A 26,726-nucleotide genomic window follows, 5' to 3' on the forward strand; every position below is an offset into this window, starting at 1 on the left:
TCCATCACAGCAATGTGATGGATGTTTATGTAAATTATGTTGTGTCTTGGGTCTATTTGTTTGTAATGTATGGCTGCAGAAACGGTATTTCGTTTGGACCTCAAGGGGTCCAAATGACAATAAATTGAATTGTATTGTATTGTATCCCATCCGAGAGATGTCAGCGTATTATTCACGCTTGATTTGCGCTAGTAATCATTACATACAAAGCGGGCTGCTCGGCGTTGTACTTTCTCCAGGGTAATCTTGTTGTTGTTGAAAGGATCCCATGTGGTTCCACAATACTCCAATTTGGGCCTGACCAAGGACTTGTAGGCATTCTCTTTGACGGATTCACTACATGTGTGAACATTTGTTTTAAGAAGGCCGAGAGTTCTATTTGCTTTGTTGGACACTTGACTAATATGCGTCTCCCAACTTAAATCTTTGCTTAATTCGACTAGATATGGGTGATGGTCGACAGCAAGCAATGTATGGCTACCCATGTTGTATTCTGATATGTGGTTTAATCTTGTGTGAGACATGCATGGTATGACATTTGGTTGTATTGAATGACTTCTGCCAGGTTTTCCCCCACTTACAGAGAGCATCCAGATCCTTCTCTAAGGACAAGCTGTCTTCTGGTGTTTTAATCTCTCTATAAATTATGGCATCATCTGCGAAGAGTCGAACTCTGGACTAAACTGCATTTGGAATGTCATTGATATACAGTAGGAAGAGAAATGGACCCATGACAGTCCCCTGGGGTACACCTGATGTCACTGAAGTTCCAATAGACGTCTCTCCCTCGAAGAGAACTCGCTGGTGTCTACTTGGCAAAAAGATCTCAATCCAGTTTAAGAGTTTGCCATCTATTCCTACATGGTTGAGCTTGTGGCCAATTAGGAAAAGGGGAGATGCAACGAGACCTGGGTGTCATGGTACACCAGTCATTGAAAGTAGGCATGCAGGTGCAGCAGGCAATGAAGAAAGCGAATGGTATGTTAGCATTCATAGCAAAATAATTTGAGTATAGGAGCAGGGAGGTTCTACTGCAGTTGTACAGGGTCTTGGTGAGACCACACCTGGAGTATTGCATACAGTTTTGGTCTCCTAATCTGAGGAAATATATTCTTCCCATAGAGGGAGTACAGAGAAGGTTGACCAGACTGATTCCTGAGATGTCAGGACTTTCATATGAAGAAAGACTGGATAGACTCGGCTTGTACTAGCTAGAATTTAGAAGATTGAGGGGGGATCTTATAGAAACCTACAAAATTCTTAAGGGGTTGGACAGGCTAGATGCAGGAAGATTGTTTCCGATGTTGGGGAAGTCCAGGACGAGGGGTCACAGTTTAAGGATAAAGAAATCCTTTAGGACCGAGATGAGAAAAACATTTTTCACACAGAGAGTGGTGAATCTCTGGAACTCTCTGCCACAGAAGATAGTTGTGGCCATTCATTGGCTATATTTAAGAGGGAGTTAGATGTGGCCCTTGTGGGTAAAGGGATCAGGGGTTATGGAGAGAAGGCAGGTACAGGATACTGAGTTGGATAAACATCCATGATCATATTGATTGGCGGTGCAGGCTCGAAGGGCCGAATGGCCTACTCCTGCACCTATTTTCTATGTTTCTATGTACAGGAGCCACTTATCAAAAGCCTTACTGAGGTCTAATATAATCAGGTCAGTCCGACCCTTGTTATCGAGTGACCTGGCTAGATCATCGATCAGTCCCGCCAGTTGGGTTTCACATGATCGACCCTATATAAAGCAATGTTGGTGGTTTGTTAGTACCTTGTGGAAGTCAATATGGTCCATAATATGTCAGTGTCTGTTGGAGAATCTTGCATGGTATGGAGGTCAGTGAAACTGGGCGATAATTTGCAGGATTTATCCTATCTCCTTTTTTATAGATGGGGACAATGTTCAGCCAATCTTCTGGGAGCTCTCCACTGCCCACAGACTTTTGAAAAATATTTTGGACGACGAGCGAACTTCCACAGGAAGCTCATTCCACACAGCTACCACTCTCTGAGTAAAGAAGTTCCCCCTCATGTTACCCCTAAACTCTGTCCCTTAATTCGCAAGTCATGTCCTCTTGTTTGAATCCTCCCTACTCTCAATGGGAAAAGCTTATCCATGTCAACTCTGTCTATCCCTCTCATCATTTTAAACACCTCTATCAAGTCCCCCCCTTAACCTTCTGCACTCCAAAGAATAAAGACCTAACGTTCAACCTTTTCTCTGCTGAAACCATATAACCATATAACAATTACAGCACGGAAACAGGCCATCTCGGCCCTACAAGTCTGTGCCGAACAACTTTTTTCCCTTAGTCCCACCTGCCTGCACTCATACCATAACCCTCCATTCCCTTCTCATCCATATGCCTATCCAATTTATTTTTAAATGATACCAACGAACCTGCCTCCACCACTTCCACTTGAAGCTCATTCCACACCGCTACCACTCTCTGAGTAAAGAGGTTCCCCCTCATGTTACCCCTAAACTTCTGTCCCTTAATTCTGAAGTCATGTCCTCTTGTTTGAATCTTCCCTATTCTCAAAGGAAAAAGCTTATCCACATCAACTCTGTCTATCCCTCTCATCATTTTAAAGACCTCTATCAAGTCCCCCCTTAACCTTCTGCGCTCCAGAGAATAAAGACCTAACTTATTCAACCTATCTCTGTAACTTAGTTGTTGAAACCCAGGCAACATTCTAGTAAATCTCCTCTGTACTCTCTCTATTTTGTTGACATCCTTCCTATAATTGGGCGACCAAAATTGTACACCATACTCCAGATTTGGTCTCACCAATGCCTTGTACAATTTTAACATTACATCCCAGCTTCTATACTCAATGCTCTGATTTATAAAGGCTAGCATACCAAAAGCTTTCTTTACCACCCTATCTATATGAGATTCCACCTTCAAGGAACTATGCACGGTTATTCCCAGATCCCTCTGTTCAACTGTATTCTTCAATTCCCTACCATTTACCATGTACGTCCTATTTTGATTTGTCCTGCCAAGGTGTAGCACCTCACATTTATCAGCATTAAACTCCACCTGCCATCTTTCAGCCCATTTTTCCAAATGGCCTAAATCACTCTGTAGACTTTGGAAATCCTCTTCATTATCCACAACACCCCCTATCTTGGTATCATCTGCATACTTACTAATCCAATTTACCACACCTTCATCCAGATCATTGATGTACATGACAAACAACAAAGGACCCAACACACAGATCCTTGAGGCACCCCACTAGTCACCTGCCTCCAACCCGACAAACAGCCATTCACCATTACCCTCTGGCTTCTCCCATTCAGCCACTGTTGAACCCATCTTGCTATTCCTGCATTTATACCCAACAGTTGAACCTTCTTAACCAACCTTCCATGAGGAACCTTGTCAAAGGCCTTATGCCCTCTTGTTTGAATCTTCCCTACTCTCAATGGGAAAAGCTTATCCATGTCAACTCTGTCTATCCCTCTCATCATAAAGAAAAGTCCATATAGACAACATCGACTGCTTTACCCTCGTCAATTTCCCTAGTAACCTCTTCAAAAAACCCAGGCAGCATTCTAGTAAATCTCCTCTGTACTCTCTCTATTTTGTTGACGTCCTTCCTATAATTAGGCGACCAAAATTGTACACCATACTCCAGAATTGGCCTCACCAATGTCTTGTACAATTTTAACATGGCATCCCAACATCTATACACAATGTTCTGATTTATAAATGCCAGCACACCAAAAGCTTTCTTTACCACCCTATCGACATGATGTTCCCCCTCCCATTAGTAAGGAACTTTTGCATTTTTCAGTTTGAAATTGTGCAATATGGTGCATACTGTAGCGAGTCTTTTAACTTACACTCGAATGCAATATATGTGCTTTAAATTGGATTAGCTATGAATAAGGTTAGTGTAAATAACATTCCTAATTACATTCCACAGTAGAGCCCAGGCTCTGATCAACAGGTGCAGCACATGACTGATCTTAGTGTATTCATGTATGGAAATCAAATTTTAATTAAGCACTTGGCCCATGTTGACCAACCTGGGTCTCACTGCACACCTGGTACTAATCCTGGCTGTGACTCCAGTTGCATACCTTCTCTCACTCCTGACCCTGAGTCCAGCCTTACACCTGGCCCCCTATTCTACCCTGATCATAGCTGCTTACCTGCTTAGGTTCCCAGTGCTGAACTCTCCCATTGTCCCAGTTTTGACTGCACCCCTTGTACTATTCCAGATCTTGACTCTGGATGCAAACTTGGCCTTGCTCCTAGTCCCTTTGCACTGACAATAGATGTGGCCCACACATAAAGCCCCATATCTAACCCCGTGGTCTTACCCTATTACGTTCAAGTTCACAGGTGCTTATCTAATGCAGTAATCCTTTATGGGGCACTTCACAGACCAAATTATGGATAACAATATTTGCTACATTCATTGGCTTCCTTGTTATCTAACATGTTATTTAACATGCAAACTGTCCTGAAGTCATTTTCACCCCCAATATTTACAGTATTTTGCTGTCTTCCTCTCAGCTGGGACTTTTCCGAAATGCAAAGTTCAATAACCATATATTTAAGCAATATTATTCTATTAAATGTGATCTTGAGCGTACATAATATTTTCTGTTGTGTTCATAACACAACAATGATAAAAATATCTTTGTTTTGACCTACCAACATGCATACATTATTACATTACAGTTAATATGTACCGAGGGTAACGTTTTGTTCAAATACTCCCCATTCCCATTTACTTCTACATTGAAGTAATTGAAATCCAAGTGAAGTTTAAATGGCATCATAAGTGTAAAACCTCCGGAATGAATGATATTCATTACGTGGTTGGTTGGGGTCAGTATCAGCACGATTACTATATTAAACTTTGAATCTTCAGATGTCCTGGTTCAAGCTAAAACCAAAGACAAATAATAATCTCCTCACACATTCCCCTGCAAGTATCTCTGTCACTCCTTTAAAATATGCCCCTTCTTCGAACAAGCTCTTAAATATCGCATCTGAATCAGTTTCCGTCTGATTACATTCCTTGAGGATGTTCATCTACATGTTCAATTAATAAAACAACGAGTTTGGGGACATTTCTATTCAACCTGTCAAAGGAATTGGGGGGGGGGGGGGGGGGGGGGGGGGGGACAGGGTTAGAAATAGTCAGTGAGGTAAACAAACATAATAATTGAGTGGCAAATGACAATAGTGCTACCTTCCCAATATTTAACTGAAAGAAATAATGGGTTATCAGGGCTGTATGTTGTGACCGACAGGCTGACACCTTGCACGTCATTTAATATTACACTTATCCCATCCCCCTGAATATTCCGGATTAATAAATTAAGTTTTTGTCAACTAATTACAAATCAGGCTAATTACAAATCAATAACATTAGCCAACTCCGAAACATGAAGCGTTGCGCATTGGCCTCTGAGCGTTGACAACTGGCCTCAGTTCCCCGCTCACATATGGTAGGTATGTTGCAAAGCCTACCTGAAGCGTCGCTGGAAATCTGTCGCTGCGGGTGTGCGCGATTTTGGCGCCGTTTAGAGGGGGGCGGGTTTAAAACGCGATTTTCTCTAGGCTGTTCAAATCGAAGATGTTCAGCCTAGTTAATTATTAACGAAAAATCGCTGAAAGACCCCGTCGCAAAAGCTATTATTAGTTTTAAAGGCCTCGTATAATAGTTATAGTAGTTTAAAAATCAATCTCTAAACCCGCGACCACCAGCAACCGCAGGGTCTCATAAAGCAAATAATTGAAGGTATGCTGCTTATTTTTACGTTAAAAAGGGCTTCTAAAGATCCCTTTATGCAAAGTTTAATATTGCGAGTAGCTCATTTTGGGCCCATTATATCCCGCAGTATTTTTCTGGGCATTTGGGGCACAAATCTACCGCAATGTGAACGTTCTAAACCAGCGCGTTCACAGGAACACACTGGAAAGCTGATTTAAATGGGCATTTATTTACAGCAATTGAACACTAAATTCCTTCTATTTGGTCTATAAATTAATGTAAATGAGATTTAAAAATCATGTTTTATTGTGAATTATTTGTGAATATTATTTGGACATTTAGGCTATTTAAAAATGTTAATCATTTATTAAGAAATGGATAGATGTTTAGATCTAGTAATTGAAGTCTGAAATTAGCTACAATTAGGTAACTAACTAATTATATGCTTTAATTTCAGGTCATCCAAGTAAGATTATTTTATATTTGTTTCAGAATGCTTCAATCTATGATAACTGAAAATTTCATTCAGTTCTCTTAATTTTTAAGAAAGTTATGGGCTTTTGACTGTTCACGATCACAGCTTTTTTGTTATGTCCATAGAAAATCAATTGGGAACAAGATGCTCATTTCCCAGTATGAAAATGGCCATAACTTTTTAAATACTTGAGATATGAAAGTGAATTAGGTGTCAAATTAAACTTATTTTTATGCTTTATCTGATGGGATAAATTGCAGACTTGATTTTTAAAATCTCAAAATTTTGTAACATTGCTACATATGGCAGTTCTCCGTGGAGCGTTTTTGAAAGGGGGGAGGCTGAGCGATCACTGATCACTGGCCTTGGGGGTACCCGGTGAGGGAGTGGAGCAACCGAGTGGGGAGAGGGTGTGGAAAAAGAGTGTCCCCCTCCCATAATTTGATGTATTAAAATCATGTTTTAGTGCATTGTAGAAATATGATTTTACTTCGGAGTCACGTGAGTGACTACGTGAAGAAGGCCGTCCAGGCGCACGCGCGTCATCTCGTCAGACGCATTGCGCTGCGTAGGTGTGGGACCTCTAAGCGGTGAGTGAAGAAAATCTGAACGTAAGTGTAGGTGGTTATGCATGCAACCAAATATGTAGCTGCCTCATTACCATTTGACACTCCCACCTTAGGTAGTATAACTGTAGTATCTGCATGCACCCTCCCGCTCTTGGTTCCAGTACGTGTGTAGACCAGTTGTGGTCAGTGCCGGGACATGTGGATGTAGTGTCTTAATAAAGACTTAGTGAAGGATTAAAGACCACGTCTAAATACATCTACATGGTGTCAGAAGCGTTTAATCTGCGCCTCTCGTATATCGGGTTTTATTTTGCTTTTTGAGTGTGTGTGTAGTGATGGCTTCGTCTTGTCGCAAGCCTTCCCCGTTAGTCTTTGACGCCGACATCGCGGAGCAATGGGACACGTTCGTCATGGACTACAACCATTATGTGAATATTGCACACCGTAATGACCCTGCTGCTGTCAAAGCATCGCTGCTATTGAACCTTGCTGGGCCTGATGCCATGAGGCGGGCTAAGTCGTTTGTGTACAGTCCAGTGGTCCAGATGACCAGATTGCTGAGCCAGCTGAGTCTCCTGACGACCCGGTGTGTCTGTTGAGGAAGTTTACTGAAATTTGTGACCTTCCCTCGAACCGCATTTTGGAGCGGGCTCGGTTTTTTTCTCGCAAGCAACAGCCTGAGGAACCTGTGGAATGTTTCATTGCCGACCTCCGCTATCTAGCTCAGCGCTGTCGTTTTGGTGAGTTGTGTGACCAGCTCACGTGGGACATGTTAGTTACTGGCATGTTAGACCAGAAGTTGCGGGCTGATTTATTATGGAGGCCTGGCCTCACGTTGAACGAAGCTGTGCATGCTTGTCGCATTGCTGAGGTTGTTACTCAGTTTCGTGGGGAGAGAGGATCTGGGAACCGTGCCGTTAGCGTGGCTGCTCTATCTGTGCCGCGGCGGCCACTGAACAGTTTTAAACCACAGCCTCGCCCAGCTCCTGCCCCTCGCCCTCAGAGTGCCAGGAAATGCCCCAATTGTGGGTATGGACATTTGCCACAGTCTCTGTTCCCTGCTTATGGAAAAGCCTGCAACTATTGCAGAAAACAGAACCACTTTGCAGCGGTCTGTCGTTCCCGTGGGAACGTTGCTCAGCCTCCTCGCCAGGTGTTACACAATCTCCAGAGGATTGAAAGTGTCCTTGATTCTCAGTACATCGAGGAGTCGGCCCCCGAGTCAGACTCCAGCATCTCTATGGGGGATGCCAGTGTTTACGCTCTGCTGCACAACCAGACTCGACTCCCCGACCCATCGGTGCTTGTTACTGTTAATGACAAGACCTTCACTGCGAAGTTAGACACTGGTGCCAAGGTCAGCGTAATATCAACATCACTCTTCCACCAGATAAGGTCTAATGAAAGTTTGACTGCAGACCATTCTGTGCTCCGAGCGTACGGAGGGGAGGAGCTGACACCTGTGGGGAGGGTAACTTTCCACTGCAAGCTACAGAAAACATCTCGTGACCTGTCTTTTTTTGTGTTGGATTGTGATTGTGTGCCTCTGCTGAGCAATCAAGCATGCCAGGATCTGGGTCTGGTTGCTTTCGACAGTACAGTCCATGAGGTGAGGGTGGTGCTGGACCCTGTCTCTGAATACCCTGACCTCTTCGATGATCAGCTCGGTAAGCTGCCACTTGTATATAAAATTACTACTGACTCCTCCATAACTCCTGTGTGCCGTCCGCCTCATAGGGTCTCTTTCGCGATGAAAGACAAAGTTAAAGCAATGCTGGACAACATGGTAAACTTGGGGGTGCTAGAAGCTATCAGTAAGCCCACGAGCTGGGTGTCTACGATGGTTACCACTATAAAAAAAGGGAAGAATGAGATACGGGTCTGCATCAACCCGAAGGACTTGAACACTGCCATTAAGCGGCCCCACTACCCTATGCGGACTGTTGAGGATGTTGCGGCCCAGGTTGGTCAAGCCACCGTATTCTCAGTTCTCGATGCTAGGAGTTCCTTTTGGCAGGTTCCACTGCACAGGGAGTCAACTGACTTGACAGCTTTTGCAACGCCATTTGGGAGGTACAAGTTTTTAAGAATGCCTTTTGGGATAAGCTCGGCCAGCGAAGTCTTCCAGCGCTCCATGGAGCAATTGTTTGCCGGGCTGCCATGTTCCATCATTGTCGATGATATCCTCGTGTATGGTCGGGATGTCACGGAACACGACCAAAATCTCCAACGGGTCCTCGACCGGGCTCGCCAGATAAACCTCAAGCTGAACCCGTCCAAGTGTAGGTTCCGGTTGTCTGAAGTGTCGTATGTCGGCCACATCTTTACCTCTCGTGGCCTGAAGCCTGACCCAACAAAAACTGCTGCCATCTCCGAGTTCCCTGCACCTGTTGATGTCGCTGGCCTGCAGCGGTTTCTCGGTATGGTAAATTATCTGGGTACATTTGTCCCGCGTCTCAGTGAGCTCAGTGCGCCGCTGCGCCTCCTGACATAGAAAGATGTTGCCTGGTCGTGGAGTCCGCAGCACCAACAGTCGTTTGACACTTTGAAAAAAATGCTGGTCAGCACTCCGGTTCTCCGGTTTTTCGATCTCCGACTACCAATTGTGGTGACCTGCGATGCCTCCCGTTTTGGTCTCGGTGCAGCCTGCATGCAACTATATGATGGAGATTCTCTGCAGTCTGTCTCGTTTGCCTCTCGTACCATGACGGACACTGAGCAAAGGTATGCCCAAATTGAGAAGGAGCTCCTTGCTGTGGTGTTTGCGTGCTCTAAGTTCCGGGACTTTCTCTTTGGGGTTCGGTTCACGGTGGAAACAGACCACCAGCCGCTGGTTATGATATTAAACAAACCTATTCATGCTGCCCCGGCCCGTCTGCAGCGGATGATGCTACAGCTACAGCGGTTCGATTTCAACATTGTGTATAGGAGGGGTACCGAGATGCATGTTGCCGATGCTCTGTCGAGGGCACCTCGGTCCTCCTGTGACCAGCATCCATACGAGCAGGAGGACCTGCACGTGCTGAATGTGAATTTTGTTCCTTCAGAGCAGCTGCGGTGCCTGCTCGAGCACACTGCTGCCGACCCTGACTTGCAACAGCTATCTGCTGTCATTCTGCGCGGGTGGCCCCGCAAGCCTGCCTCTCTGCCTGCTGGCGTGCGCCCCTTCTTCCTGGTTCGGGATGAGCTTGTGGTTCGGGAGGGTATCGTCGTGAAAGGTCACAAGGTGGTGATCCCTGCCTCACTCTATGATGCTTACTACTCTGCTGCTCATTTGGGGCATCCGGGCGCTGACGCTACCGTTGCTCATGCTCAAGGGCAGTACTATTGGCCTGCCATGGCCAAGTATATCAAGGCTCGAGTGGCGGCGTGCTCAGAGTGCAACTCCATGGCCCCTCACCAGCAGGGGCAGCCCCTGTTGCAGCAGCCGGCCCCCGACATGCCCTGGTCTTCACTGGCTGCAGATATTTTTGAGTGGCGTGGGAAGCACTACCTGGTGTTGGTGGACTCGTATTCATCCTGGTTTGAAGTGGACCTTCTTCCCACCATCACATCGGAGATGGTCATCGGCAAGCTGCGACGTCATTTTGCTGTCTTTGGTTCCCCGGTCAAGCTCCAGACTGACAACGGCCGTCAATTTACTAGCGCCGAATTTGCTGCCTTCGCTACGAAATGGAACTTTACTCTCTTTACTAGCAGCCCTGAATTCCCTCAGAGTAACGGACTGGCTGAACGTGCTGTGCGCAGCGCGAAGACGTTGCTAGAGCAGTCTCGCTTGTCAAACTGCGATTTTTATCAGGGACTGCTAAATTTGCGAAATGTGTCTAGAGACGGTGTTTTTGGTTCACCTGCTCAGCGGCTCATGTCCCGTGTCCTCCGGCCGCCAATGCCGATCGTTCAGCAGTCGCTTGTGCCGGTGGTACGCCAACCTGATACGGTCCACCGCCGTATTTCTCAACGCCACGAAATCCAGCGCCGGTCCCACGACAAGTCTTGCCGCCCCCTTCCCCCCCTCACGACGGGTCAGGTTGTCCGTTTGCAGTCACCTACCGGGTTTTCCAAGCTTGCCACTGTAGTAGGAGTGGCGGACTCACCCCGTTCCTATTTAGTAGACTACGAGGGCACTGTGTACCGTCGCAGTCGCCAACATCTGTTAGCTGTCCGGGAGCCTGCGCCTCCGCTTCCATTCCCGGAGCCTCCCTCTCCGTGGCTCGACTCTCCTCCTCGGATTGTGCCGCCTAGTCCTGTTGTTGTTCGTGCCCCTACCGTGCCCCTACCGTGCCTCTAACGGTGCCTCCGAGTTTTGCCTCCCCGGCTGGCACGTCTCCTCCACGTCTTTCTCCTACTGATTCTTCTACTTCTTCTTATCCGCCTCGGCAGTCGCCATCTAGCAGTCCACCGGTTTCTGGCCAGTCTCCTGTTTTTCTGTCTGATCCGCAGTCCCCACGTAGTTCTCCGCCTCTGCCTTCCTCTTTGGGGGAGGGGAGTGAGGGTGAGGGCGCTGTACGGACCCGCTCAGGTAGAGTTGTCCGGCCCCCTGATCGGTATGGCGACTTTGCTTAATATTGTGCTGTTTGATTAAATGATGCTGTTACTATGTTGCAGGCTTGTATAATTACCCTGCTGCTGTTTATTCTACGGGAAAGGATGTAGGTGGTTATGCATGCAACCAAATATGTAGCTGCCTCATTACCATTTGACACTCCCACCTTAGGTAGTATAACTGTAGTATCTTCATGCACCCTCCAGCTCTTGGTTCCATTACGTGTGTAGACCAGTTGTGGTCAGTGCTGGGACGTGTGGATGTAGTGTCTTAATAAAGACTTAGTGAAGGATTAAAGACCACGTCTAAATACATCTACAGTAAGTATTTTATACTTTTACTTTCAGGCTGCTTTTCTCCGGAGACTGTGTGCAGAGACACAGGCAAGTCTTATGGATGGAGAAAGGTGGGAGGAAGAATAGGAAGCGCACCGCAGTAATCACTCAATAACACAACGTGTCTGAGAGTAGCGGGCGCCCGACTAAAAAATCGATTGTAAAGAAATAACTATTTTACACGGGAGGGGAAAAGTCCCGTTGAAACTCCCATAGGGAGCAAGGCCATAAAGAAATAACAGGCCTGGAAGACTCTGAGGAGTCTGAACTATAGAATTTATAAACTGGAATTCCTCATGGGTAAAACAAACTCCAGAAGGAGTATATAAGACGCGGGCTTAAAGAGCAGCCGCATGGAACACCCAGAAGAGGTTCTGGGAAACGTTGGCCCAGATTTGAGCCAGCGACCGAAATGCCTGATGATAAAGATGAATATATGGGCTGACCTGACAGGGAGGCAGCACCAGAAATGTCTGAAAGACAATACAGGCGTTGGTCTACAGGAGACCCAGAATATGGAGCAGCACCCAAAAGTGGGCTGCCAATATACAGCTCAAATGAAGAGCTTGATGTACCCCAAAGAGGGACTTAAAAGCGTTGGCCTATAATAGAGCCATCGCATGAAATACCTGATGATGAATATCCAGGTGAAACCCATTATGAGGAGGAATATCCAGAATACTCTGATAATGAACCAGCTGAGGGCCAGAACCCAATGCAAAAAAGAAAAATGCCAGGGCTGGCCCAAAAGTTCTGTAGTCCCAGATACAAGGGACAACCTCTTCCAGAGGAAATAGCAGAGTATAAATTACCTGCTTTCCCATCAATCAGAAGATACAACAATGGATGAAGTTATGAACAAATATGAAATCCCGCAGAACTGTGCTCTGCTAGGAGTGCCAGCTGTTAACAAAGAAGTGTGGAAGTATTATGGGCATTGCAGTAAGAGCTCAAGAAATGAGATTACAGCGGGTATTAAGATTGATTGGGTCAAGCATTTGCCAAAGATCTGGAAGTAGGAAATGTGACAATGGCACAACAGGATGTGATGGGAATGATGTGTAATCCACATTTTGAAATAAACTGTATTTGTAAAACTGTGATAAGACCTAACATACATCCTAAGTTTGCAGGGCTCTGTAAACCATCTAATATACAATTGCCAAATTTACTCTTTGGAGAAGAGCTTGCCAAAAAACTAAAGGTTCTCAACGAAGAATCAAAAACCATCGGGATGATGAAACCACCGATGTTTGGCAGCACAGCTAGAAGGCAATATCCATACCGAAGGGGAACTGGTGAAGGAACAAGTCGCTCGTACTCACATAAAAGATATGGACAAATAACCCCAGGATGTGGAGGTCATGGTATTTCCACAAGGGGCAAGGTACAAAAAGTGACATCAGTAAACTCTGAGGTAGGTGACTCTGGTTCTGAAAGAAACATATCAGATGTATCCTACTTACAAGTTGGGGGTAGGTTACAATTCTTTTTTTAAATAATGGAAACTAATTACATCTGATGCATATATACTGTGCAGTATTATGGGGTTTAGAATTGAATTTTACCAGAATGAAAATCCCCCAACACAACATACTCCAAAAATAATATATTCCTTCTCTAAAGAAGAGATGAGAAGAATTCAAATAGAAATTGAGATTTTGAATAAAAAAGGGGTAATAGAGAAAACAACTTATCAAAACCATCAGTTTGTATCTAGTATTTTCTCTAGAACAAAAAAGGATGGGGGTACTAGAATCATTTTGGACCTCACAAGTCTTAACTCTTTTGTGCAGTATAAACATTTCAAAATGGAGACTTTTACTAATGCTTTGCAATTAATTTCAACAGAATGCTATATGGCAAGCATAGATCTCCAAGATGCATTATTCTGTTGCGGTGCATGTGCTTTGCAATTTGCAAAGGCTACTGGGGAGACTTTAAACTAGAATTTGCAAAGGCTACTGGGGAGACTTTAAACTAGAATGGTTGGGGCGAGGGACTCAAATAGAGAAAGCTAGTAGACAGAATGGGAGGCAGGAAGCAGAAAAGGGAAGCACTCGGACACAAGCGGAGAAGAAAAAAAAGGAAATAAACAGAGAATAAGAGACGGGGGGTTTCTTAAATGTGCATATTTTAATTCTAGGAGCATTGTAAGAAAGGTGGATGAGCTTAGAGTCTGGATAGACACCTGGAAGTATGATGTTGTGGCGATCAGTGAAACATGGTTGCAGGAGGGCTGTGATTGGAAACTAAATATTCCAGGATTTCGTTGCTTCAGGTGTGATAGAATTGGAGGGGCAAGAGGTGGAGGTGTTGCATTGCTAGTCAGGGAAGATATTACAGCAGTGCTTTGGCAGGATAGATTGGAGGGCTCATCTAGGGAGGCTATCTGGGTGGAACTGAGAAGTGAGAAAGGTGTAGCAACACTTATAGGGGTGTATTATAGACCACCAAATGGGGAACGAGAATTGGAAGAGCAAATATGTAAGGAGATAGCAGATATTAGTAGTAAGCACAAGGTAGTGATTGTGGGAGATTTCAACTTTCCACACATAGACTGGGAAACACATTCTGTAAATGGGCTGGATGGTTTGGAGTTTGTAAAATGTGTGCAGGATAGTTTTTTGCAGCAATACATAGAGGTACCTACTAGAGAAGGGGCAGTGCTGGACATCCTGTCAGGAAATGAGACGGGACAGGTGGCGGAGGTATGCGTTGGGGAGCACTTCGGGTCCAGTGATCACAATACCATTAGTTTCAATATAATTATGGAGAGGGTCAGAACTGGACCTAGGGTTGAGATTTTTGATTGGAGAAAGGCTAACTTTGAGGAGTAGCGAGATGATTTAAAAGGAGTGAACTGGGACATTTTGTTTTATGGGAAAGATGTAGAAGAGAAATGTAGGACATCTAAAGGGGAAATTTTAAGAGTACAGAATCTTTATGTTCCTGTTCGGTTGAAAGGAAACAGTAAAAATTGGAAAGAGCCCTGGTTATCAAGGGAAATTGGACATCTTGTTCGGAAAAAGAGGGAGATCTACAATAATTATAGGCAGCATGAAGTAAATGAGGTGCTTGAGGAGTATAAGGAATGTAAAAAGAATCTTAAGAAAGAAATTAGAAAAGCTAAAAGATATGAGGTTGCTTTTTAAGGTGAAAGTAAATCCAAAGGGTTTCTACAGCTATATTAATAGCAAAAGGATAACGAGGGATAAAATTGGTCCATTGGAGATACAGAGTGGACAGCTATCTGCAGAGCCAAAAGAGATGGAGGAGATATTGAACAATTTATTTTCTTCGGTATTCACCAAGGAGAAGGATATTGAATAATGTGAGGTAAGGGAAACTGGTAGAGTAGCTATGGACACTATGAGGTTCAAAGTAAAAGAAGTACTGAAACTTTTGAAAAATATAAAAGTTGACAAGTATCCAGGTCCTGACAGGATATTCCCTAGGGCATTGAGGGAAGTTAGTGTAGAAATAGCCGGGGCTATGACAGAAATATTTCAAATGTCATTAGAAACGGGAATAGTCCCTGAGGATTGGCGTACTGCGCATGTTGTTCCATTGTTTAAAAAGGGTTCTAAGAGTAAACCTAGCAATTATAGACCTGTTAGTTTGACTTCAGTGGTGGACAAATTAATGGAAAAGATACTTAGAGATAATATATATAAGCATCTGGATAAACAGGGTCTGATTAGGAACAGTCAACATGGATTTGTGCCTGGAAGATCATGTTTGACTAATCTTCTTGAATTTTTTGAAGAGGTTACTAGGGAAATTGACGAGGGTAAAGCAGTGGATGTTGTCTGTATGGACTTTAGTAAGGCCTTTGACAAGGTTCCTCATGGAAGGTTGGTTAAGAAGGTTCAACTGTTGGGTATAAATGCAGGAATAGCAAGATGGATTCAACAGTGGTTGAATGGGAGAAGCCAGAGGGTAATGGTGGATGGCTGTTTGTCGGGTTGGAGGCAGGTGACTAGTGGGGTGCCTCAGGGATCTGTGTTGGGTCCTTTGTTGTTTGTCATGTACATCAATGATCTGGATGAAGGTGTGGTAAATTGGATTAGTAAGTATGCAGATGATACCAAGATAAGGGGTGTTGTGGATAATGAAGAGGATTTCCAAAGTCTACAGAGTGATTTAGGCCATTTGGAAAAATGGGCTGAAAGATGGCAGATGGAGTTTAATGCTGATAAATGTGAGGTGCTACACCTTGGCAGGACAAATCAAAATAGGACGTACATGGTAAATGGTAGGGAATTGAAGAATACAGTTGAACAGAGGGATCTGGGAATAACCGTGCATAGTTCCTTGAAGGTGGAATCTCATATAGATAGGGTGGTAAAGAAAGCTTTTGATATGCTAGCCTTTATAAATCAGAGCATTGAGTATAGAAGCTAGGATGTAATGTCAAAATTGTACAAGGCATTGGTGAGACCAAATCTGGAGTATGGAGTACAATTTTGGTCGCCCAATTATAGGAAGGATGTCAACAAAATAGAGAGAGTACAGAGGCGATTTACTAGAATGTTGCCTGGGTTTCAATAACTAAGTTACAGAGATAGGTTGAATAAGTTAGGTCTTTATTCTCTGGAGCGCAGAAGGTTAAGGGGGGACTTGATAGAGGTCTTTAAAATGATGAGAGGGATAGACAGAGTTGATGTGGACAAGCTTTTTCCTTTGAGAATAGGGAAGATTCAAACAAGAGGACATGACTTCAGAATTAAGGGACAGAAGTTTAGGGGTAACATGAGGGGGAACTTCTTTACTCAGAGAGTGGTAGCGGTGTGGAATGAGCTTCCAGTGGAAGTGGTGGAGGCAGGTTCGTTGGTATCATTTAAAAATAAATTGGATAGGCATATGGATGAGAAGGGAATGGAGGGTTATGGTATGAGTGCAGGCAGGTGGGACTAAGGGAAAAAAGTTGTTCGGCACGGACTTGTAGGGCCGAGATGGCCTGTTTCCGTGCTGTAATTGTTATATGGTTATATATGGTTATGTGCAACATCGCAGATATTTGAAATTTGTCTGGATGTCTCAAATGTGGCAGTTTTAAGCATTACCAAATGGATTGACGTCCGGCCCCAGATTGTTTACAAAACCGTTGAAGTCCAATTTTAGCATTGTTAAGAACTCAAGGCCATTTGATAATGGCTTATTTGGATGACATTTTAATTGTGGGAGATACTGAAGCCATGGCAACAGCTTCACTTTTAAAAAGTAAACCTCACATTTAAAGAATGGGATTTGTCATTCATTCAGAGATATCCAGACTGATACCTAACAAAATAATTGATTACTTGGGGTTCACTATTAATTCACACCATATGACAGTGAGCTTGCCCAAGGAAAAGAACCTGCAATTGATTGAGGGTTGTAAGGAACTAATTGCAGGCAAACAACCATCAATCAGGCAAGTGACTAGTCTGCTGGGTAAGTTAATTGCTTCGTTTCCAGCTGTCCAGCTGGGGCCACTGCACTATCAGCAATTGCAGAGAGCTAAAATTGCAGCATTAAAAAGACATGCTGGACATTTTGATAGACCTATGCAATTACCGAGCACAGCAAATGAGGATATAAAATGGTGGATTAAAAATGTGGATTGTTCCTACAGGAAAATAATGATTGAATCACGAGCTACCATTTTACAAACAGATGCAAGTGCACTGGAATGGGGAGCTGTGGATGCCAACTCAAGCTGTGGAGATAGATGGAATGCAGAGGAAGAACCTTTGCTCGAGACACATGGCATAAATTATCTTTAATTATTATGTGTATTGCATGGGTTGAAAGCCCTTGCCGAAAGGTACAAAATCTGCATGTACAGGTTCAGATTAACAACTACGGCAGTGGCACATGTCAATCACATGGGTGGAATCAAGTCAAAAGCATGTGACAGATTGGCAAACATGATTTGGCACTGGTTCATTGAGAAAGATATTTGGCTTTCTGCAAGTTACCTACAAGGTAAATTCAACATAATTGCAGATACTAGGTCAAGAAATTTCAATGACAACACAGAATGGATGTTAAATCGTGATATTTTCCACAAAATTGTGAAAAAATTTGGGAAACAGATGAGTTTACGTTAAATTGGGGTGGAATGTTTTGTCTGCATTTCCTTCATTTTGTCTCATCAATAGGTGTCTACAGAAGATCAAACAAGATTATGCCTCAGGATTGTTGGTGGTTCCAGATTGGCCCACACAAACATGGTATCCATTAGGGTTAAAAATGGTGACTGAACCCATTATGGATGTCTTTAGACAAGAACACCTACTTGTGCACCCTGTAACTGGTGCATTTCATCCTTTACATGGTCATGTTGATTTATTGATTTGCAGATTCTAAAAAGTACCTCGAAGCAGTACATTTTCTTACATTAAGAAATGGGAACAGTTTCTTCAACACAAAATTTTCTTACCGCACTGCAGACGCTTCAGATGTTGTAGAAATTTGTCAAAATTACATTTTGATGATAATTCAAGCTATAGTGTGATCAACACAGCAAGGAATGCTTTGTCGGCATACTTATCGAGACCATCGGAACATCAAGTTCTAGGATCACATCCTTTGACTTGTAGATACATAAAGGGCATCTTTAATGCTACTTAGGGATTGGGATCCCATCTCAAATTTGTCGTTAAACAAAATTACGATAAAAGCAGTCATGTTAATGGCTTTAGTATCAGCTCAAAGAGTACAAACATTACACAAGTTAAGGATAGACAGAATGGGAATGAAAACAGAGGAAATTACATTCTATGTCTATGACCTGCTAAAACAGAGGAGACCAGGAGTCTCGGGGTGTAAATTGATTTTCAGCTTATCCTGCAGATCAAAGACTTTGTGTAGTTACATATTTAAAATACTACATTGAGACTACCAAACATCTTAGACGTGTAGAATCTGAATTATTCATCAGCCATAAAAGCCACACAAAAAAAGTGACAACACAAACAATTTCAAGATGGCTGAAGAAGGTGCTATTGGATGCAGGAATTGATACTGACAAATTTAAACCTCATTCCACCAGGGCGGCGGCAACATTGGCGGCCAAGGATTTTGACGTTCCAATAGACCATATTCTTGCGGCTGCAGGTTGGGAAAATGAAAGGATGTTGCACAAGTATTATCACAAGAAATTGCAGACCCTGGTGTATTTGGTGGTACTATTTTGAATTCAGTATTAAATGTCTCTAGAGATTAAAATGGGACACATAATGTTTTACCATAAAATAAACCATTAATTAATTAAACAAGTATGATGGTTTGCATGTGATTGACTGTTTTTCACTCATAGAGTCAAGCAAAATGCAGTGATACGCCGGAACCCAATCTACGGCCTGAAATCACAGAAGCTTTTATATCCGAAGTAAAATAGTAAGATTAAACGAGAACTTACCAGTTTGAAGTTTGATCTTTATTTTATGAGGAGTTACGTCGAGGGACTACGTGCCCTCCGCTCCCACCCTAATAAGATCAAAGGCAAGTTAAGTTTGTATCACGTAGCTTACTATTATGCTTCGGAGTATATCATCTGTGATTTCACACCGCTGCTTTGAAGTTTGACGCGCGTACGCCTGGACGGCCTTCTTCAAAGAAAAAGAAGTACTGACACTTTTGAAAAATATAAAAGTGGATAAGTCTCCAGGTTCTGACAGGATATTCCCTAGGACATTGAGGGAAGTTAGTGTAGAAATAGCAGGGGCTATGACAGAAATATTTCAAATGTCATTAGAAACGGGAATAGTGCCCGAGGATTGGTGTACTGCTCTTCTTCTTCTTCTATGTGGTGTTTTTTGGCGGTTGGCAAACAACTTTTTTGGTGCATTACCGCCACCAACTGGCATGGAGTGTGGATCAAACAACACCATTACATATACTAATAACCTATATCCTTCCGAACAAATTGGTTACCCTAAGAAAATGCAACAGGATTTGATAGCACTTATATGAACTTCCTTGCAAAATATCTACCAAATCAAATTGTATTCTTTCTTTTCTGAACTGCTCACTCATCCGTTCTCTCTCCTCCTCATACCTCTCACAATGTACAATGACATGCTCTATTGTCTCTTCTTGCCCACAGTATTCACATCTACCTGTATTATGCTTGCCTATTATAAAAAGTGTACTGTTCAGACCAGTGTGTCCAAATCTAATTCTTGAGATTACTGTCTCCTCTTTTCTGTTTTTTCCTGCACATCTCATTTCTCCCACTTTCCTCTGGACTCTGTAGAACCACCGTCCTTTCCGCTCTTCATCCCATTGCTTTTGCCATCTTTCCTTCAGTCTTTGCTTAATAATGTCTTTGATTTCAGTTTTACCTATGTTAATACTTAAATCAATTTTACTTCTTTTTGCTACCTCTTTTGCTACCTTATCTGCCATTTCGTTTCCTCTAATGCCAATGTGTGCTGGTACCCATAAAAATATGACTGTAAGCCCCATCATTTGAATTCTGAATAGTGTTTGTTGTATTTCAATCAAAATGTCTGGTCTACTGTCTGAATGGCTGTGCTGTAAACTCTTTATTGCTAAACCTGAATCTGAGCAAATAACTGTCCTTAAAGGCCTAGTATCCTCGACCCACTGTACCGCTAACAATATTGCAATCATTTCACCTGTGTATACTGATACCTCATTATTGATCCTCTTCCCTACTTTGATGTGAAATTCTGGTACAATAAATGCTACTCCTACTTTATCTACTGAATCTTTTGATGCATCTGTATAAATTTGGACAAAACTGTAGTATCTGTCAATGTATTCCTGTATGATGACTGAATTATACCTATGTTGTTTTTCCTTGTTTTCCTGTTCTAATGTTGTAAAGTCTACTGTTGCATCTGGAAGTATCCAAGGTGGAATTGAAGGTAATGGAACTGTTGGAACCACATTTAATTGTGCTATGCCGATTTGTACTGCTCTCTGGGTCACTGTCCATCCAAAACTTTTTGTTTCCCTTCTCTCCTTTTCCCAGCATGGTTTGATAGTAACTTGTGCTGGGTGTTCTTGACTCTGGCCCTGTAGGTTAATCCAGTAATTTAATGAAAGCTGTATCCTTCTCATCTCTAGAGGCATCTCCCCCATTTCAACCTGTAATGCTGCTGTTGGAGTTGTTTTTATTGCACCTGTACATATTCTCAATGCCTGATATTGAATGTTGTCTATTTTCTTAAGAGAAGTACTTGATGCGGACCCATACACCACACAACCATAATCTAACACAGATCTAATTAACCCATTGTATATAGCCTTCAAAGCTTTCCTACCTGCCCCCCAATCACATCCAACTAAACATCTCATTACATTAAGTATCTTCTTACATTTGTCCACTACTTTCTGAATATGAACTATCCACGTAATCCTCTCATCAAACCATAAACCTAAACATTTATAGTATTTTACTCTCTCCAATTCCTGGTTATATAATTTTAGTTTAACCTCACTACCAATTTCCTTCCTAGTAAAAAACATTATCTTTGTCTTTTCCACAGAAAATTTGAATCCCCATTTATAAGACCACTCTTGTACCTTTATTATAGCCCTCTGTAGTTTCTGCACAATAAACTTCACATTTCTCCCCCTTTTCCAGATTGCCCCATCATCCGCAAACAGTGAAACTCCCATTTCATTTACAATTTCATCATACACATCATTTATCATTACTAAAAATAGTAAAGGACTTATTATGCTCCCTTGAGGTGTTCCATTTACAATATCTAATGTTCCTGAGTATTGATTTCCAACTCGTACTTGTATTGACCTCCCAAATAAAAAATCCTTAATCCATTTAAATATACGACCTTTAATCCCCAATTTACCTAGTTTCACTAATAACCCTTCTCCCCACATCATATCATATGCTTTCTCAATATCAAAAAATACAGCTACTACACTTTCTCTATTAATTTGTGCTCTCCTAATTTCATGTTCTAAACATATAGCTGGATCCATGGTGTTTCTCCCCTTCCTAAAACCACTCTGGTAATTGGATAAATATCCTTTATTTTCTACATAATATGTTAACCTTTCATTTACCATTTTTTCCATTACTTTACATATTGGTGTACTGCTCATGTTGTTCCATTGTTTAAAAAGGGTTCTAAGAGTAAACCTAGCAATTAAAGACCTGTTAGTTTGACTTCAGTGGTTGGCAAATTAATGGAAAAGATACATAGATAATATATATAAGCATCTGGATAAACAGGGTCTGATTAGGAACAGTCAACATGGATTTGTGCCTGGAAGGTCATGTTTGACTAATCTTCTTGAATTTTTTGAAGAGGTTACTAGGGAAATTGACGAGGGTAAAGCAGTGGATGTTGTCTATATGGACTTTAGTAAGGCCTTTGACAAGGTTCCTCATGGAAGGTTGGTTAAGAAGGTTCAATTGTTGGGTATAAATGCAGGAGTAGCAAGATGAATTTAACAGTGGCTGAATGGGAGACGCCAGAGAGTAATGGTGGATGGCTGTTTGTCAGGTTGGAGGCAGGTGACTAGTGGGGTGCCTCAGGGATCTATGTTGAGTACACTGTTGTTTGTCATGTACATCAATGATCTGGATGAAGGTGTGGTAAATTGGATTAGTAAGTACGCAGGCGATACTAAGATAGGTGGTGTTGTGGATAATGAAGTAGATTTCCAAACTCTACAGAGAGATTTAGGCCATTTGGAAGAATGGGCTGAAAGATGGCAGATGGAGTTTAATGCTGATAAGTGTGAGGTGCTACATCTTGGCAGGACAAATCAAAATAGGACGTACATGGTAAATGGTAGTGAATTGAGGAATGCAGTTGAACAGAGGGATCTAGGAATAACTGTGCATAGTTCCCTGAAGGTGGAGTCTCATATAGATAGGGTGGTAAAGAAAGCTTTTGGCATGCTTGCCTTTATAAATCAGAGCATTGAGTATAGAAGTTGGGATGTAATGTTAAAATTGTACAAGGCATTGGTGAGACCAATTCTGGAGTATGGTGTACAATTTTGTTTGCCCAATTATAGGAAGGATGTCAACAAAATAGAGAGAGTACAGAGGAGATTTACTAGAATGTTGCCTGGGTTTTAGCAACTAAGTTACAGAGAAAGGTTGAATAAGTTACGTCTTTATTCTCTGGAGCGCAGAAGGTTAAGGGGGGACTTGATAGCGGTCTTTAAAATGATGAGAGAGATAGTCAGAGTTGACGTGGACAAGCTTTTCCCATTGAGAGTGGGGAAGATTCAAACAAGAGGATATGACTTCAGAATTAACCATATAACCATATAACAATTACAGCACGGAAACAGGCCATCTCGGCCCTACAAGTCCGTGCCGAAAAAATTATTTCCCCTAGTCCCATCCACCTGCACTCAGACCATAACCCTCCATTCCTTTCCCATCCATATACCTATCCAATTTATTTTTAAATGATAAAATCGAACTTGCCTCCACCACTTCCACTGGAAGCTCATTCCACACAGCTACCACTCTCTGCGTAAAGAGGTTCCCCCTCATGTTACCCCTAAACTTCTGTCCCTTAATTCTGAAGTCATGTCCTCTTGTTTGAATCTTCCCTATTCTCAATGGAAAAAGCTTGTCCACATCAACTCTGTCTCTATCCCTCTCATCATTTTAAAGACCTCTATCAAGTCCCCCCTTAACCTTCTGCGCGCCAGAGAATAAAGACCTAACTTATTCAACCTTTCTCTGTAACTTAGTTGCTGAAACCCAGGCAACATTCTAGTAAATCTCCTCTGCTCTCTCTCTATTTTGTTGACATCCTTCCTATAATTGGGCGACCAAAATTGTACACCATACTCCAGAATTGGTCTCACCAATGCCATGTACAATTTTAACATTACATCCCAACTTCTATACTCAATGCTCTGATTTACAAAGGCTAGCATACCAAAAGCTTTCTTTACCACCCTATCTACATGAGATTCCACCTTCAGGGAACTATGCACAGTTATTCCTAGATCCCCCTGTTCAACTGCATTCCTCAATTCGCTACCATTTACCATGTACGCCCTATTTTGATTTGTCCTGCCAAGATGCAGCACCTCACACTTATCAGCATTAAACTCCATCTGCCATCTTTCAGCCCATTCTTCCAAATGGCCTAAATCTTTCTGTAGACTTTGGAAATCTACTTCATTATCAACACCACCTATCTTAGTATCATCTGCATACTTACTAATCCAATTTACCACACCTTCATCCAGATCATTGATGTACATGACAAACAACAGTGGACCCAACACAGATCCCTGAGGCACTCCACTAGTCACCTGCCTCCAACCTGACAAACAGCCACCCACCATTACTCTCGCGTCTCCCATTCAGCCAGTTGAATCCATCTTGCTACTCCTGCATTTATACCCAACAATTGAACCTTCTTAACCAACCTTCCATGAGGAACCTTGTCAAAGGCCTTACTAAAGTCCATATAGACAACATCCACTGCTTTACCCTCATCAATTTCCCTAGTAACCTCTTCAAAAAATTCCAGAAGATTTGTCAAACATGATCTTCCAGGCACAAATCCGTTGACTGTTCCTAATCAGGCCCTGTTTATCCAGATGCTTATATATATTATCTCTAAGTATCTTTTCCATTAATTTGCCCACCACTGAAGTCAAACTAACAGGTCTATAAATGCCAGGTTTACTCTTAGAACCCTTTTTAAACAATGGAACAACATGTGCAGTACGCCAATCCTCGGGCACTATTCCCGTTTCTAATGACATTTGAGGGACAGGGACAGAATTACGGGACAGATGTTTAGGGGTAATATGAGGGGGAACTTCTTTACTCAGAGAGTGGTAGCTGTGTGGAATGAGCTTCCAGTGGAAGTGGTGGAGGCAGGTTTGATTTTATCATTTAAAAATAAATTGGATAGGTATATGGATGGGAAAGGAATGGAGGGTTATGGTCTGAGTGCAGGCGGATGGGACTAGGGGAAAAAAAATTGTTCAGAACGGACTTGTAGGGCCGAGATGGCCAGTTTCCGGGCTGTAATTGTTATATGGTTATATATGGTTATATTCCACTTGTGAGGCCCCTCCTAATCCCCTATGCAAGGCCCTCCCAATCAGCCTATGAAACCTATAGGTAAATCCGGCCCTGCAGAGGCCCCCCTAGATCTCGAGGCCCTAAGCTTAAGCTTGTGAAGCTTATACGTAAATCCGGCCCTGGCAATGACCATGTGTGGTCTCACCAAGACCCTGTACAACTGCAGTAGAATCTCCCTGCTCCTATTCTCAAATCCTTTTGCTATGAATGCTAACATACCATTCGCTTTCTTCACTGCCTGCTATGAATGCTAACATACCATTCGCTTTCTTCTTGTATTTCACCTGCCCTATCTCTCCACTTTTCTCTCATTCTTCTGGGCAACTTGTTAATGATGATTCTCATATTACTTGCAAGATTCATTTCCTCCATGTAGCCAATATTTTTCATCGAGCTGCAACATCTTCTCAGAAATATTGCATATTCACTCAATTTTTCCACATCTTCTGGCTTGATTTCTTTCCAAACATGGGCTTTTTCAATGTATTCATTCGCAATCCTCTGTTCATCACCAAAATGTTCCTTTAGTGAGAACATCGTTTTTTTTATAGTTTTTAGTGAGTCCTGTTTTTCGTTTGTAGGGGATATGGACTTTTTAATGTGGGGGGTAGGTCTCAACTTTATTTCTAGGTCCCTACCTGGTCGGTGTGGCAGCTTTTTCTCCGGGCTGCCCGCTGACCCGTCCTCGTGGCCTACCAGCGGGCTTGGAGCGCCGTTTCCTGGCGGGCACCGCCCAGCAGCTTGGCCTCGGTGGCGGCACAGTGTTGGAGCGCTATCGCGGAGCGGAGTGGAGCGGGCGATGCCCTGCCTGGGTCGCCGCGCTGGAGCGACGCGCTGGAGCTCTGGTGAGCTGGACCGGCGAGAGCAACATCCCCGGGCTGCGGGTCTGCGGAGCGGAGAGGGCGGCGCCGGCTTTAACATCGGGAGCCTAGGAGCTCCAACTCGGTGCGTCCTTGTCGGCTCCGGAAGCCGCGGTCTCAAGCTAGGAAGCGGCCGTTCCAGGTGGCCCAGCCGCCGAGAGGACTCTCCCGACACCGGGGCAAGACCACCCGGTGAGAACGGCCAGGAACATCGGGCCTCCGTAGAGGCAATTGCGGTGGCCTCAATAGGCCTGACTTTGGGGTGAACTGGGGATGGGGACTGGACATTGTGCCTTCCTCCACAGTGGTATCCATTGTGGGGGGATGATTTTTTTTTGTCTAATGTAATCCTGTAAGTCTGTGTCCAAGATGGCTGCCGTGAAGAGAGAGTGGACGCTGGCACGAATTGGTTGCCGCTGCTCTCTCTTCACACTGTGTTTTTGATTTTCTGTTTTTGGAATGAATTCTGTTTTTAATTTGTGTCTCTGTGATGTCTTTATTACTTATTTTATTCTGATTATATGTTTTACTATGTAAGGTGTCCTTGAGATTTTGTATGAAAGGCGCCCATTAAATATAAAATTTATTATTATTATTATTTAGTAAGCTTCTCGCCTGTTTATAGCCCTGGTTGCCTGGCTCCATCTGACAACTTTCTCCAAGCACTTCCTTTTGTGTACTTCATCAGAAATCATAAGCGCTCTTTTTCATCTTTAACTTTCGTCTCTAATACCTCCTCTAGTGCCCTTACGAAAGTTTCATACTCCAAAGGATCTCCACCATACGCAGGAATTTCAACTGGTGGCAGAATGAGAGAGGTATTTTGTCGAGCTATCATCTCGTTGAATTCAGATTGCCTATTCAACAGCGCCAATAATCCATCCTGGAAACTCTGTCTTGGCTCCACCTGTTCATAAACAGGTCTTGGCTCAAACAGACTTGTTCGAGCCCGTGCCTTAGGCCTTGGAAAAGCATGATCCACTGTTCCATCTCGAATTTGTATGGATGCTCCCATAGTAGCTAGTTTTGTTCTAGCACTCATTTACTCACTCTTCCTCTGTTCCAATGGGTTTTCAAAGCCTAGAAATCCTGTGGACCTCGATTGTGGAATTGATCCAACTGCCAAT

General features: G+C 43.1%; 1 long non-coding RNA gene across 1 annotated transcript; it reads right to left on the minus strand.

Annotated features, from left to right (window-relative positions):
• Positions 1-508: 508 nt before the first annotated feature.
• Positions 509-24,064, minus strand: LOC116990007. The gene is made up of 3 exons (XR_004416388.1): positions 24,052-24,064; positions 23,150-23,151; positions 509-752 (listed from the first exon to the last, which is right to left on the minus strand). It is a non-coding gene; the product is annotated as an uncharacterized LOC116990007 (long non-coding RNA).
• Between the last annotated feature and the right edge of the window lie 2,662 nt (positions 24,065-26,726).

This window comes from Amblyraja radiata, chromosome 30, assembly GCF_010909765.2.
Source record: "Amblyraja radiata isolate CabotCenter1 chromosome 30, sAmbRad1.1.pri, whole genome shotgun sequence".
In the NCBI taxonomy this organism is placed as follows: Eukaryota; Metazoa; Chordata; class Chondrichthyes; order Rajiformes; family Rajidae; genus Amblyraja; species Amblyraja radiata.